The sequence below is a fragment of the Hyperolius riggenbachi genome, chromosome 9 (genome assembly GCF_040937935.1).
Source record: "Hyperolius riggenbachi isolate aHypRig1 chromosome 9, aHypRig1.pri, whole genome shotgun sequence".
In the NCBI taxonomy this organism is placed as follows: Eukaryota; Metazoa; Chordata; class Amphibia; order Anura; family Hyperoliidae; genus Hyperolius; species Hyperolius riggenbachi.
Window position 1 is genome coordinate 177,320,306 of NC_090654.1, and position 14,609 is coordinate 177,334,914.

The 14,609-nt window shown below is 39.1% G+C and overlaps 1 protein-coding gene across 1 annotated transcript in view; it reads left to right on the top strand.

Annotated features, from left to right (window-relative positions):
• FAM107A (family with sequence similarity 107 member A) overlaps positions 1-10,539 on the top strand; it is a 355,309-nt gene extending 344,770 nt beyond the window's left edge. Inside the window, exon 7 of the mRNA XM_068253756.1 lies at positions 10,246-10,539. The gene's annotated coding sequence lies outside the window, so the exon portion shown is untranslated. The remainder of the gene's footprint in view (positions 1-10,245) is intronic.
• The last annotated feature ends 4,070 nt before the right edge of the window (positions 10,540-14,609 follow it).

Consider the following 14,609-nt stretch of genomic DNA (forward strand, 5'->3'; position numbering starts at 1 on the left):
CGCAACGACGAGGACTGGGAGAGGAGAGGGAAAGCTCTATGGGACCCAGAGCCTTCCTCTCCTTAGGTGAGTATCTGACTTTTTTATTTAAATATGGGTTCCCATTAGCTTTAAAGGATACCCGAAGTGACATGATGAGATAGACATGGGTATGTACAGTGCCTAGCACACAGATAACTCTGTTGTGTTCTTTTTTTTCTTTCTCTGCCTGAAAGAGTTAAACATCAGGTAAGTGGCTGACTCAGTCCTGACTCAGACAGGAAGTGACTACAGTGTGACCCTCACTGATAAGAAATTCCCCTTTTTATCTCTTTCTTGCTCTCAGAAGCCATTTTCTGCTAGGAAAGTGTTTTATAGTTGGAATGTATTATCAGTGAGGGTCACACTGTAGTCACTTCCTGTCTGAGTCAGGACTGAGTCAGCCACTTACATAACTGATATTTAACTATTTCAGGCAGAGAAAGAAAAAAAGGAACACAGCATAGTTATTTGTGTGTTAGGCACTGTACATACACATGTCTATATCATCATGTCACATGCCACTTTGGGTATCCTTTAAGGATCTGAGCGTTCAGGCACTCTCTTCTGTTGCTCAGCTACATTGAATGGGATAGCTCCGGGTTGCACACAGAAATGCATGCAGTAGTGTGTTGCCAGTACTCACTGTTGTATAGCGCATAAGTATGCCCATGAGACAGTGCTGTCTATGTTTTTGCGCATCCCACTCTGAGATGTGCTACTGCAATCAGTTTAGCAGTGAGAAAGTGGGGACGTGCCCTTAAAGGGACCTAAACTGAGAGAGATATGGATGTTTCCTTTTAAACAATACCAGTTGCCTGACTCTCCTGCTGATGTATTTAGCTGCAGTAGTGGCTGAATCACACACCTGAAACAAGCATGCAGCTAATCAAGTCTGACTTCAGTCAGAGCACCTGATCTGCATGCTTGTTCAGGGGCTGTGGCTAAAAGTATTGGAGACACAGGATCAGCAGTCAGGCAACTGGTATTATTTTAAAAGGAAAAATTCATATCTTTCTCAGTTTAGGTTCCCTTTAAAGTCAACCCTAGGTAAAATCTGGAAGAAAAAACAGATACTTACCTAGGTAGAGGGAAGCCCCTGGATCCCCCAAAGGCTTTCCATGTTTACTCCCCCTTACAGATGCTGCCTGGGACCATTTGGAGGCTCGCAGCCATGCTTCTCTTCATGCATGAGTGCAGCCATTTTGTGCTTTTGCCACAATAACATATCCAACAAGCTCTTGTTGTTTATATTCCTGGGGTCCATTCATGGCTTCAGTGGGTTCAAGGAGGACAAGGAAAGCTTCTTGACTTTTCAGAGGCTTCTCTCTCCCCAGGTACACATCTGTTTTTTCTTCAAGGTTTCGACTCTGGTACATTTTAAGGATCGCGGTAGCTGAAAGCTACCCTGTCCAGGCTCTGTTCTGACATGCCTTTTCCCAGGCAGTGGACTGTAAAGTGACTTGTGATGACAGGTGGTATGGCAGAAGCAGAATAGAAAAGACCGTTTTATTTGGTCTCTCTCTTTGGTCCTATATAGGAATGAAGCCTTGGCAGACTAATGTGAAGATGCTCTCATTAGTTGCCCTAAACAGCAAGATATATTTGTGTGCTTATGAAACCCACATTCTGCCATGTACAGTACATGTGTGTTCTTGGTTTGGGTATGTGAAATAATAGGTTTCTCTCAACATGCCCAGCCTTAAACATTGACAGGATTTACCCTTTTCTGGGAGATACAAGCCATCCCAATAAAACTTGTGCATTTAAGCTGCAATATTAAAAACATTTGCATTTATAAAGTACATATGTGTGAATATGCCCTAAGTATTACAGGATAATGGATGCAGCTTACATATTTTATTATTGTTACTTTATTTTATTACGGTGAGGTTTTGGTTTATTGCTTAATTTTGTAATACTATCTACCATGGTAAATATATTTTTGTACTGTTCCTCTGTTGCAATGTATTGTTTATACTGATTTATGTATTGCAAAGTTCATCATTTAATACAATTTTATATTTCTAAATTAGTTCTTTACTTGTGTTTAAAAGCTGCACTCCCCTTCTCTTTAACCTAATTCACAAAGTATGTAATATTAAAGGAGGACTCCATAAGCATCTATTGAATTGGATATGAAATAACAATAGAATTAGCAATGTATTACATTATTGAAATGCTTTGTCCTTCAAAAGCCAGCTGTATAGTTTACAATACTCTAGAATGGTTGTTTCTTGTCTACATTTTACCTTCCCAGCATGAGGTGAGAGCTCTTCAGATACTTGACTGACAACTTTTCTATATATGGCTGAACTGTGTGTTTATCTGGAAGTTTGGCCTCCTGCCTGCTGGACATGATTGCCTTATGGCTGAAGTTTTTCTGCAGCTGAATGGCAGCATTGGTACCACCATGGATGTCATTGTTTGACACTTGCTGATGCTACCTGGTGGTGGTGAAATTTCTGCCTTCACATATAAATTAGGTTAGGTTTCTGCTTGACTAGGAGCTACCCAGAGTTCCTGAAAGTCTATTCACCTCCTGCATCTCCAGAACTCTGACAGTGCACTGACTTGGAAACAAACAACTGACCAGAAAGACTAATTGGGGAAAAAAACAACCCTCAAAGGGCTATTTTCAGTCCATCCAAAACTGAAATTGCATTTTTTGATGGACTCTGCCATGGTGAAATCTGCATTATAAAGAAAAGCATCCATGTATGGAAAAAGTAAAAACGAATGAGGCTCGTACTTGCCCAAATATCTAAACCTTATTGAAAACCAGTATGATTAAAAGCAATTAAAAACACAAAGCTGTGGGGGTCCATTGAAACATGATAAATATATAGTAAATCCAAATACGCAACATCCCGGTATAATCAAAAAGGTATGTTCCATGCATAAGCCATAATAAGCAACAACAATGCACACTTTAACCCATATGCCCTTGGTCCATATGCAATTAACCATTTCTCTTGAGTTTTCTGCTAAGTGATATTTCCACACTGTGTCAACAAAATGCCCTTTAAGATAATAGCAAGCAAGAAAATACTTAATAATAATACAATTATTTTAATAGTACTTTTTCACCTACTTTTTTGGTATTTGTTCAATTATAAAGTGCTGAAAAGTTATTTTAAAGAGAAGATGAAAACATTATCTCCTAGGAGAAAACTCAGGAGAAAAAAAGTGAACTAAATAAGGGTCCATATATTTCTTTTAGCAGTCAAAACTCATTTGGTCTGGCAAGATCTGAAGGGCCATATGCAATTAACTTTTTCTCCTTAGTTTTCGTTGAATATTTTTACACCTTATCAATAAAATGCCCTTTAAACAACCAGCAAGCAAAAAATATTTGAAATTAAGCAATGTGCTGAAAAGTTATTAGTTAGTTAATTGCACATTTGGGCCCTTGTCTTTAAAATGCCTTTTAAACCACCAGCACAAAAGAAAATACTCAAAACAATTTTGAATGTACCTTTTCACCTACACATTTTAAATTAAGATGTGCTTAAAAAATATTTTAAACAAAGGATTAAAAAGTATTGCATATAAGAAAAAAGTTAATTGCATATGGACCCAGTTGTCTTTTAGCACCTGGCTTGATAAATCAGCTCCTAAGGCCCTTATTCAATTATCATGTTCTCCTATGTTTTCTCCAAAGTGACACGGTCACACCTTATCAATAAAATGTTTTTTTAAACCACAAGCAAGCTATAAAATACTCAAAATAATTTTGACATGACTTTTCTTTTTGCTTCTCTTTCAATTGCAGTGTGCTGAAAAGTTATTACAAAATATTAAAAATGATCTTGTATTATTTATTGGATTTATATAGTGCCAACATATTACGCAGCGCTGTACAATAAATAGGATTACAGACAATGATAACAGGGGTGACAGCACAATACAGGTAATAGACAATAGATACAACAATACAGGTAATAAGCAATAAGATACACAACATCTCATAGGAGAAAAAGTGAATTGAATAAGCGCCTACGGGTGAAGTGTTATAACTACTCTGGTGTCACAAGGAGGAACAAATTTAATTTAAAGAGAGTAGCGATTCAAATAGATCCTTGCATAGTGAGAAAGGGGTAATTTAATAAAAAGAAAACAAACTTTTGAATTACAATGGCTTTTCTCCTACTGCACATTTCTTTGAACTCACAAACAGCAGGTTAAATGGCAGTGATTTTATCCCAGACTATAAAATTGAGATTAACTAACAGAAACTGTTTGTGAAGTGACTTAAAGAGGAACTCAAGTGAAAATTATGTAATAAAAAAAGTGCTTCATTTTTACAATAATTGTGTACAAAATTATTTAGTCAGTGTTTGCCCAATGTAAAAGCTTTCCTCTCCTTGATTTACATTCTGACATTTATCACATGGTGACATTTTTACTGCTGGCAGGTGATGTCACTGGAAATACCTGCTGCTTGCTTTTTTTGACAGTTGGAAACAGCTGTAAACAGCTATTTCCCACAATGCAACGAGGTTCACAGACAGGAACCTGTCAGGAAAATGGTCCTCCCAGTCTCATGTGGTAGAGGTATCACCACAATATCAGCCATACAGAGCCCCTGAAGATGGCGGGCAGCACGGTGGCATAGTGGTTAGCTCTCTCGCCCTGCAGTGCTGGGTCCCCGGTTCGAATCCCAGCCAGGGCACTATCTGCAAAGAGTTTGTATGTTCTCTCCGTGTCTGCGTGGGTTTCCTCCGGGCACTCCGGTTTCCTCCCACATTCCAAAAACATATGGATACGTTAATTGGCTCCCCGTAAAATTGGCCCTAGACTACAGTACTTACACTACATAATATAGACATATGACAATGGTAGGGATTAGAATGTGAGCTCCTTTGAGGGACAGTTAGTGACAAGATATATATATACACACTGTACAGCGCTGTGTAATATGTCGGCGCTATATAAATACTTAATAATAATAATGATCCATTTGTGAAAAGATATAGATTACTCATGTAAAAGGGGGCATCAGCTACTGATTGGGATGAAGTTCAATTCTTGCTCACGGTTTCTCTTTAAAAGTATATAGGAATACGAATGAAAGTTCAAATCTTCTGTTTTAAATTTATAACAGCTCCAAGTACCACACATTCTTTATGAATTAGGTTCAGTGTTTCATTACTGCTACTCTCTTACATATCAGAAACTAATGCTAACGATATTACTGGAAGGGAGGAGGTGCCCCAAGATGTGATGAGTAGAAGGGATAATGTCAGCTGGATGAAACATAAATACATAGGCTTACCTCTAAAAGAAGGGGGTAGCTCAAATAAATTAATACATTTTTAATAAAAAACAGACACTTGAATGATAATTTGGATCGCTTATCCTCAGATAAAATAACAAAAGTGTCTCGATACTAGCATTTTGCATGCAGGGCGCGCCTCTGTGACCTATGTCATATGTCTTATCCAGCTGACGTTATCCCTTCCACACATCATATCTTGAGGCGCCCCCTCCCTCCCAGTAATATCCCACAATAACCCCCCTCTATTCTTGTGAGTATTCTGCATATACCGTTGTTGAGTGTCCCATACCCTCCACGTGCTACACTTTCAGGTGCTCCTGGTGCGCCTGTCTTGTTTTTTGTCTCCTTTGGATGGTCCTTGGACTCCATTGGTACCATACCCTCTAATGCTAACAATGATCTTATACTCATACTAACCCACAGCTAACTCTTACTTTAACCATACCCTCATAATAATCCACTCAACTCTTATCTCACACTAACCTGAAGTTAAACTGTAACAATCTTCAGATGGCAAGCCTAATTAAATTCCAAAATTAATTTTAAAAAAAGTAAATAATTTTTCTAGCACATAAACTATTGATGGAGGAAAAAAACACCAGTTATTATGCACTGAAAAGCTGGTTTGGTAAATTTCTCCTCAGCCATGTTTGAAATGTAGACAGCTCACATTGAGCCATTATGTCCACAGAAGTAGCCAACAATTGTTTTGGGGGCCTCGCAGGGTCCCCCTTTATGTAGGCATGTGCGAGGACTCCGAAACAATTGTCGGCTACTTCTGTGGATATAATGGCTCAATAAAAGAGCGTGATTCCTGCAAATACGGTGTGCTGATATGCTTGATTGCTGATATTGTTCGTGACATAGCCTATGCCACAATATCAAGCACCCGACTTCTGGTGAAATGGTGTGCCCAACTGCCCACTCACAATCTTCATATACTGTGTGTTTGAAATGTATTCTTGGCTCATAGTGTCTATTGGCACATAAAAATAAGCTGAATTTAATGTTTTCACTCCATAGATTGTGTGCACTAGTGCAACTCAAAACTGATTACATTCTAATAGCAATCATGATGATCATAAGTGAGCATAAACATTATACAGAATACCTTGTTTTGTGTGTGTTGTTTCCTGACCTTCCTGGACTAGCTGGTGGTCAGGTCAATTAAGTGATCATTTCACTTCCATGCTTCCAAATCGGAAGAAAATAGATACCATACTGCATTTCTTCTTGTTACTGCATTAGAGCAGGAACTACATGGGGAGGTGGGGCATTTTAGTTCACAGGAAGTAGGTGGTGAGCAATTGCAAGGCCTTAAATCAGCTAACAGGAAACAGTGTGGAAAGTTCTTATGTCTGTATGTACAGCTGCAGATAAGCACACCTCACAAAGCATTTTTGTAAAAGGAAAAGTTAATTTCCTAAGTTCTTGCTTATAATTTACACTAATCAATATGACTACCAACATCACTACTAAATGTTGAGTTTACACAGACATTTCATACAAACCTGTCCTATTTAGACTTGCAAAACTAATCTTAGAAAATGGTAGCAGGCAGCACTATTACATGGAGGAAATGTTAGAAAAATATGAGTAGATGCTGTCAGAAGACTTGAATTATTATGTCAGTATTACTGAAGAACCGTGAGATTAGTACTCAAGGCTTGACTTTTCTGAATGTCAAGCATTACTACTCCCTTGCAGTGTCCCATTACATTTTAGGTCTCTCAGTAAGTAACGTGGAGATCACTGGGGTCAGAGCCAGACTTTACTGAAAGCATTGAAGTTGTATGCAAAGTATGAGAAGCTCCCAGGTTGTGCCGAAGCATCACTGGACTTTGTTGGTGATCTTTATTGGCACCAGGTGATGCTGCTGTGATCCCACTATGAAGATAGCTTTATAACTGGTTCTTGACAGATGTGCTTTAATACTCGAGGTTGGCCAAACACATATTTATTTTTCCCTCCAATTCTGTGAACTTGATTGAATCTGTCTGTCCTGTATTTCCCCAGCATATCCAATTGATTTCCTTTCAATTGTTTCTACGTGGTTTATCGATCTTAAAGAGACTCCGTAACAAAAATTGCATCCTGTTTTTTTATCATCCTACAAGTTCCAAAAGCTATTCTAATGTGTTCTGGCTTACTGCAGCACTTTGTACTATCACAGTCTCTGTAATAAATCAACTTATCTCTCTCTTGTCAGACTTGTCAGCCTGTGTCTGGAAGGCTGCCAAGTTCTTCAGTGTTGTGGTTCTGCTATGAACTCCCCCTTCCAGGCCCCTCTATGCACACTGCCTGTGTGTTATTTAGATTAGAGCAGCTTCTCTCTTCTCTCTTATCTTTTACAAGCTGGATAAATCGTCCTCTGAGCTGGCTGGGCTTTCACATACTGGGGAATTACATACAGGCAGAGCTGTCTGCACTCTGCAGGAAGAAACAGCCTGACACTTCAGTGGAAGATAGCTGCAGGGGGAAAGAAACACACAAATGATCTCTTGAGATTTAAAAGGAAGGGTGTATACAGCCTGCTTGTGTATGGATGTATTTTCTATGTGTGGACATTCTGTACATCAACCTACTTCCTGTTTTGGTGGCCATTTTGTTTGTTTATAAACAAACTTTTTAAAACTGTTTTTAACCACTTTTAATGCGGCGGGGAGCGGCGAAATTGTGACAGACGATAATAGGAGATGTCCCCTAACGCACTGGTATGTTTACTTTTGTGTGATTTTAACAATACAGATTCTCTTTAAGTCTTATCGGACATGTTAGAGAATCTCAGTGCCATGAGGGCAGGCCAGGACTGGTGGGAGATCTATGGCCCGCAGTGTTGCACTGCATTGAGCTCTACATATTTCTACTTAGACTGAATATATTGTGTAGGGAAGAAAGCGATTACCATTCATTCAAATTCCAATCAGATAGAAAGCGATATGGCATATTAATCAGGAGCTGTATATACATGCCTAGCTAGCAATGGTTCTTTACACTTTATCATGCTTTGTGCACTTCCTTATTGGACAAAAACAGTGTGCAAAATATAGAATTCCATAGCTACCAATGACAATCCATTTCTCACTTGTTTGACTTTATTATGCCGAAATTTGATTGGATGCTGAGTCTCTAATTACCATTGTTTTCTGCACTGCCTTGTCAAATAAGCTACTGTGTGTATAGACACAGAAATAAGCCATTTAGGCCACTGCAGGGCAATAATATTCATGCAAATGCCACAAGTGTGCCTCATACCACAACAGTCACTATTTCCTAGAGAATCCCTCAACTGCCATCTCATTCATATTGATTTGTTGCACTAAATGGCAGCCCATCCCTGTTGGACTTGTAAAAAAAAGTCAATACATGGAACAATGATGCTGGCCAAATGCAACAGCCAATCACTGACCATCTTTCACTGACTTCCCAAATGCCAACCACACACCAACAATTTGGGGATGTTTCTTTGTAATGTGATTGGAAGTCATCATTTTTTTAAAAAGATTTTATGTATTCCATTGGATACACAATTTTGATGAGCTTCCAATTGAACTAACATTGCACACACAATTCCAGTTGAGAATATGATCATAAAAACATGTTTTTTCTTTTAATTTCAGTTGATTGATTTTTGAGGTTTATTGCACTGAAATCTCCAATTTGCCTTTTTTCTCTACAACTGAATCTCAAGAAGGTTGATTGAATGCAAATGAGAATCGGTTAAGCGTGAATTGATTTATAGATACAAATGGATTGTCTGTTTCTTTGGATTGCTGGGTGACTGGATTGTTGTGCACATGAATATTAGCAGGAGGAAGCCACGTGGAGAATTTTAGGTTATTTCATGTTACATAAGTTAAAGCAAATCTGAAGTGAAACTATTGAGATTAATTGTATATGTTTTGTTTTACTAATGGTATATAGAATATTAGTAACATAAAACTGAGTCCTTTATTTATTTTTTTCAATTTAAGGGTCTCATTTATAAGACTGTATTCTAAACGACAGCCATGACAGCTTGATGTAAAGTCTGCTTTGTTGAGCTGCAAAACAAACAGAAATAATGACTCTTCAGACAATGAAAATGTGTTTGGCTTCTATTTACCTTATAGGAAACTGGGCTGAATTTAACAACCTGATTAGCAAGCTCATTTGCATAGAAAACACTTGCTGTTGCAGAATACTGACATGAACTCCAGGCAATTTCTTAGTAGGGCTAGTATTCTATATACGGTTGTCTTATCATGTTACATTCACTTCCGGTATGCTTTAGAGGAAACATTTCAGTTTCACATATAAAGAGTTTGTGAAATGAAAATGAGAGCATTTTTGTTTAGTTTAGCTTCATCTACCAAGTTGAAGCATTTTGCTGTTGTCTAGATGTAAGGATGGAGGTATACAATCCTCTCCACAACTATATTCAACTGACAAAGACATTCCACTCTCACCTTATCAGAATAATACGCTAGGTCAAAACTATTGTGTCAGTTAAATATAGTTGTGAAGAAGTCCCTATATCTAGGCAATAACTGAATGCTTTGAAATTGATAGTACAGCCAATCTAAACAAAAACATTGTTTCACAAATCTGGGTTGAATTCATTATGCTTGAGAACATTAATTCTTTATCACATAAAGCCTCCACTTGCTCAGTCTGATATGGAACTGTGGGATCCCCATGATCCAAGCCTACACATAGTTGCATATTTATAATTTAGCACAACCGTACTATATTTAATAAAAGTAGGTTTGATTTGTGCTGGCTATGTATAAAGGGATGCTAATGAACCATGCATAATCGTTTCAGATTTATATTCATGTGATTATAATAGCTCAGCCAGACTATTAACCATTACCTGTGCAGATTGTGTTTGGATATAGAGATGGTTGCTATGTGTTACTGTACTTTAGTTTTATCATTGACCACTACTTTTCCCTATCCCACAGCAATTCTTCAGATTTTGGTTTACTGAAAACATACGAGTGAATGGCGATTTCTGATTGGTTGCGGTGAATTTTGGCTCTTTGCACATTAATTACTCATGTTCTGGATATACCCACAGAGGTAGACTTTGGCACAGACATATAGGACTTGCCTGTGTGCTGTGTATAGTAGAATGCAAAGCACAGTCAATTATTTTGGATTTGATACGGCAGGTAATACATTGTACATATTTTTTTATGGAACATTTTCTGCTTTAACTGTGACTTGTTACCAGAAATACTTCTCAAGACTGTAATAAATATCTACTTATCACAAGTTGAGTTTGTCTCTGTTTGTTCAAGGCCTAAAAATGGGATAAGAGGATGAGCATATGATGTGTATTTTATTGGTTGTGGAATGTGTTCTCATACTGTATCTTCAGTTACTTTAGATAAATGTCAAGCAATAGCCTAAAAATAAAATCAGGACATTGAAATCCCAGCTAATCTTTTTGCATTGGACAGAGCAGTGAAAGATCAAAACTTCCCTGAGCTATTATTGCTCTGTGAGACCAGTACAATAACAACTGCCAGCATTAAGGCTACTTTCCCACCAAGACGTTGCGTTTTAGGGGACGTTATGGTCAAATAACGTGCCCCTAACGCAACGCATGGTGGTGTTGAAGTTGGACGTCAGATTGAGCTGTGTTATGCAGCTCTCAAAGCAGCCGCTACAGGTTACTGATAGGAAGTCGGGATCTTTTTAAGGATTCGGATAATTTGAATCGGATCATTGAAAAGATCCGGATCTTTGAAACGAATCATTTGAATCATTTTACTAGGGAAGCAGACTGGGTGAAATGACTAGCAGGACAGGACTTTCATTGTGATGATCCGGATGATTCGACTCACAAAAAAGATCCGAATCAAATGAACGATTCGTTCATGATCCGGACAACACTACAGTCCTAACACGAGTCACCACAGTGCAGTGAATATTAATTAGCCATGTGGCTGGCCGCGGAGGAGGAGGGTAGACCTCCTCCTCCAACATTACTGAGCATGTGCAAACAGTCTAACGTGGCTTAGCCCAGTATAACACAGCCTAACTCACAGCACTGTAAAATCAATGTGCTGTTCACAGTGCACACGTTGCGTTACATAGTAACACAGCACGTTTAAACAAAGTACAGCATGCAGTACTTTGTTTAAACGTGCTGTGTTACTATGTAACGCAACGTGTGCACTGTGAACAGCACATTGATTTTACAGTGCTGTGAGTTAGGCTGTGTTACTGGCTGCTGTCACGTGGGACTTTAACGTCCCACTGTGAAACCAGCCTTAAAGAGGAACTTAATAATATTAAATAAATCGATACATTGCAAACTGAGAAGCTAAAAAATAGAAGAGAGATAAAAAAAAATGTGATATTTGCCATGTAATTTATTCATAATGTTTCATTAACAACCAGCCTGCATGTAATCATCCTTACTACTGGCAGACATAAAAAAAACAGACACCACTAACTGCCATTAACTATAACCACACCCCCTAACAATGCGATAGGCTAAAAGGTTTTTTTTCTAGATATACTGTACATATGCACAGAGGGAGATACTGGTTGCTTGGAAGTTGGAAACACCTGTAATTTGCCAAAATGCAACAAGGCCAACAGACAGGGAACTGTCAGAACCTAGGTCCTGACATCACACTGTAGAAGGGGCTTCACCACAACATCAGCCATACAGACTCCCCCCGATGATCTAATCGCAAAAAGGTAAAGAGTACTCATGGAAAAGGGGCAACTACTACAGCTACTGATTGGGATTGAGTTCAATCCTTGGTTACAGTTCCTCTTCAACACCGGCAATTGTTATAACAATGAAATAGTTATATGGGAATTTACATGGTTCAGTTAAGGAAACAGTGCCAAGTGAAAATCATCTCATCTGGCCAAGAACTCCCTTGAATTTATTTTTTATCAATCTTGTCTCCGAATTCAGTTAGCGATTTTAGATGATGGAAATGGTCAATCAAAGCAAAGATATTTCCTTAAAAAATAATAAAAATATTTTCTTACTGTCGTATGGTGTAATCTACATCTAATTACTTGTACCAAGCATTGAAATCCTTAGAGGGGATCTAAACATGTTGATTGAGGAGTGCTGATGAGTAACTGTCCCACTGCAACACTGAAAAGACAGCCCAAACACAAGCTTCATTATAAACATCTTTTGATTTCCTTGTGGGGTTCCCCATTGGTCCATTGATCTAAGATGAAAGCTTCCTGAGGCACTTCATTGTGGGTTTTTTTTTCCAACTGAGCTTCACTAGAAACAAGCCTCAACATTTCCCATCCTTTCTCAGTGTAGCTGCATTCTCCCCTGAAGTGTCCGATGAGCTTAGCCTCATCGAAAATAGATCTGAATGACTGATATTAGCATACACATGAATCACATCTAAACCAACTATCAATTCAATATCCTGAATCTGTGTAGAAGAAAGATATTGTAGAAAATGAGTTATGTTTCAAACAATAGTCACTAGTTCATATCAGCAAGTCATCAGAGAATTAACAGCAGACATAGTAAGCCTATACAGATCCTTATAAATTTTAGGCAAAGTCTAAATAATTGGACTCCTGGGATGATTATTGGTTAATACGTTCAACAATTCTCATGATACTACATCCAGGGATGTAACCAGTGGTGCTCAAATACCCCTTTTTAAAATTCGAGTTTGGTCGAATTCGAATAGTAAATTATTCGAGGTCATTCGAATATTCGAGTCGAATAATTTTTACTATTCGATTCGACCTCGGACTTCGAGCTCACTATTCGAGTCGGTATTCGAGCTAACTATTCGAGCTGACTATTCGAATTGGCCTTAAATAGCTTCCAACACTTGTTTTGAGGGTGAATGATGCAAGAAACCTCTTTTTTTCCAAGTAACAACAGCAAGTGATTATGTGGGGATGTTCCTTTAAAAAAAAAATGTGGAAAGAGAAGTTGTGTCCTTAATTTTGTTCAGTAGTGTTACTGTTTCTTCTTCTTCTTCTTCTTCTTCTTCTTCTTCTTCTTCTTCTTCTTCTTCTTCTTCTTCTTCTTCTTCTTCTTCTTCTTCTTCTCGTATTTCTCTTTTCAATTTTTTTTTTAAAGAAATGCATCTATTTTTGAGCGTAACAAATAGCTGGTGGGCGCACGCATGTTGGAAGCGCCATTGTATGTGCTCCCTGGCAGTGGAAACACAAAGACAGCAGGAGGTAAATTCAGCAGCAGGAGGAGGAGGATGAGTGTGTGGCAGCAGGCAGTCAATGAGGCAGGCAGCTCGCCGTGACATAATAGCCCTGGTACCTAGCGGTGATACCAGGGCTGTAAATAAACACAACAGGAGGTCCCAGACAGCGGTCGTGCAGCCCACATTGTGTCCAATACACAACTGGGACAACACAGTTTTCAACCCGGGCACCTCAGAAAAATTAAACCTTTTTTTTTTTTTATGGTTTTTTGGTTTTTGGTTTTGCAACCAATATAGCTATTGGTTGACGTAATAGCTGGTGGCAGAGTGGCAGCAGAAGGTAAATCATCTGTGTACCCTGGCAGTGGGAAACACAGACAGACAGACAGCAGCAGCAGGAGGAGGAATGGAGGAGTAGGCGAGCAGCTATTGTTTGACGTAATAGCTGGTGGCAGAGTGGCAGCAGAAGGTAAATCATCTGTGTACCCTGGCAGTGGGAAACACAGACAGACAGCAGCAGCAGCAGCAGGAGGAGGTATGGAGGAGCAGTGTGAGTGTGGCAGCAGGTAGGCAGCGTGACATAATAGCCCTGGTACCTAGCGGTGATACCAGGGCTGTAAATAAACACAACAGGAGGTCCCAGACAGCGGTCGTGCAGCCCACATTGTGTCCAATACACAACTGGGACAACACAGTTTTCAACCCGGGCACCTCAGAAAAATTAAACCTTTTTTTTTTTTTTTATGGTTTTTTGGTTTTTGGTTTTGCAACCAATATAGCTATTGTTTGACGTAATAGCTGGTGGCAGAGTGGCAGCAGAAGGTAAATCATCTGTGTACCCTGGCAGTGGGAAACACAGACAGACAGACAGCAGCAGCAGGAGGAGGAATGGAGGAGTAGGCGAGCAGCTATTGTTTGACGTAATAGCTGGTGGCAGAGTGGCAGCAGAAGGTAAATCATCTGTGTACCCTGGCAGTGGGAAACACAGACAGACAGCAGCAGCAGCAGCAGGAGGAGGTATGGAGGAGCAGTGTGAGTGTGGCAGCAGGTAGGCAGCGTGACATAATAGCCCTGGTACCTAGCGGTGATACCAGGGCTGTAAATAAACACAACAGGAGGTCCCAGACAGCGGTCCTGCAGCCCACATTGTG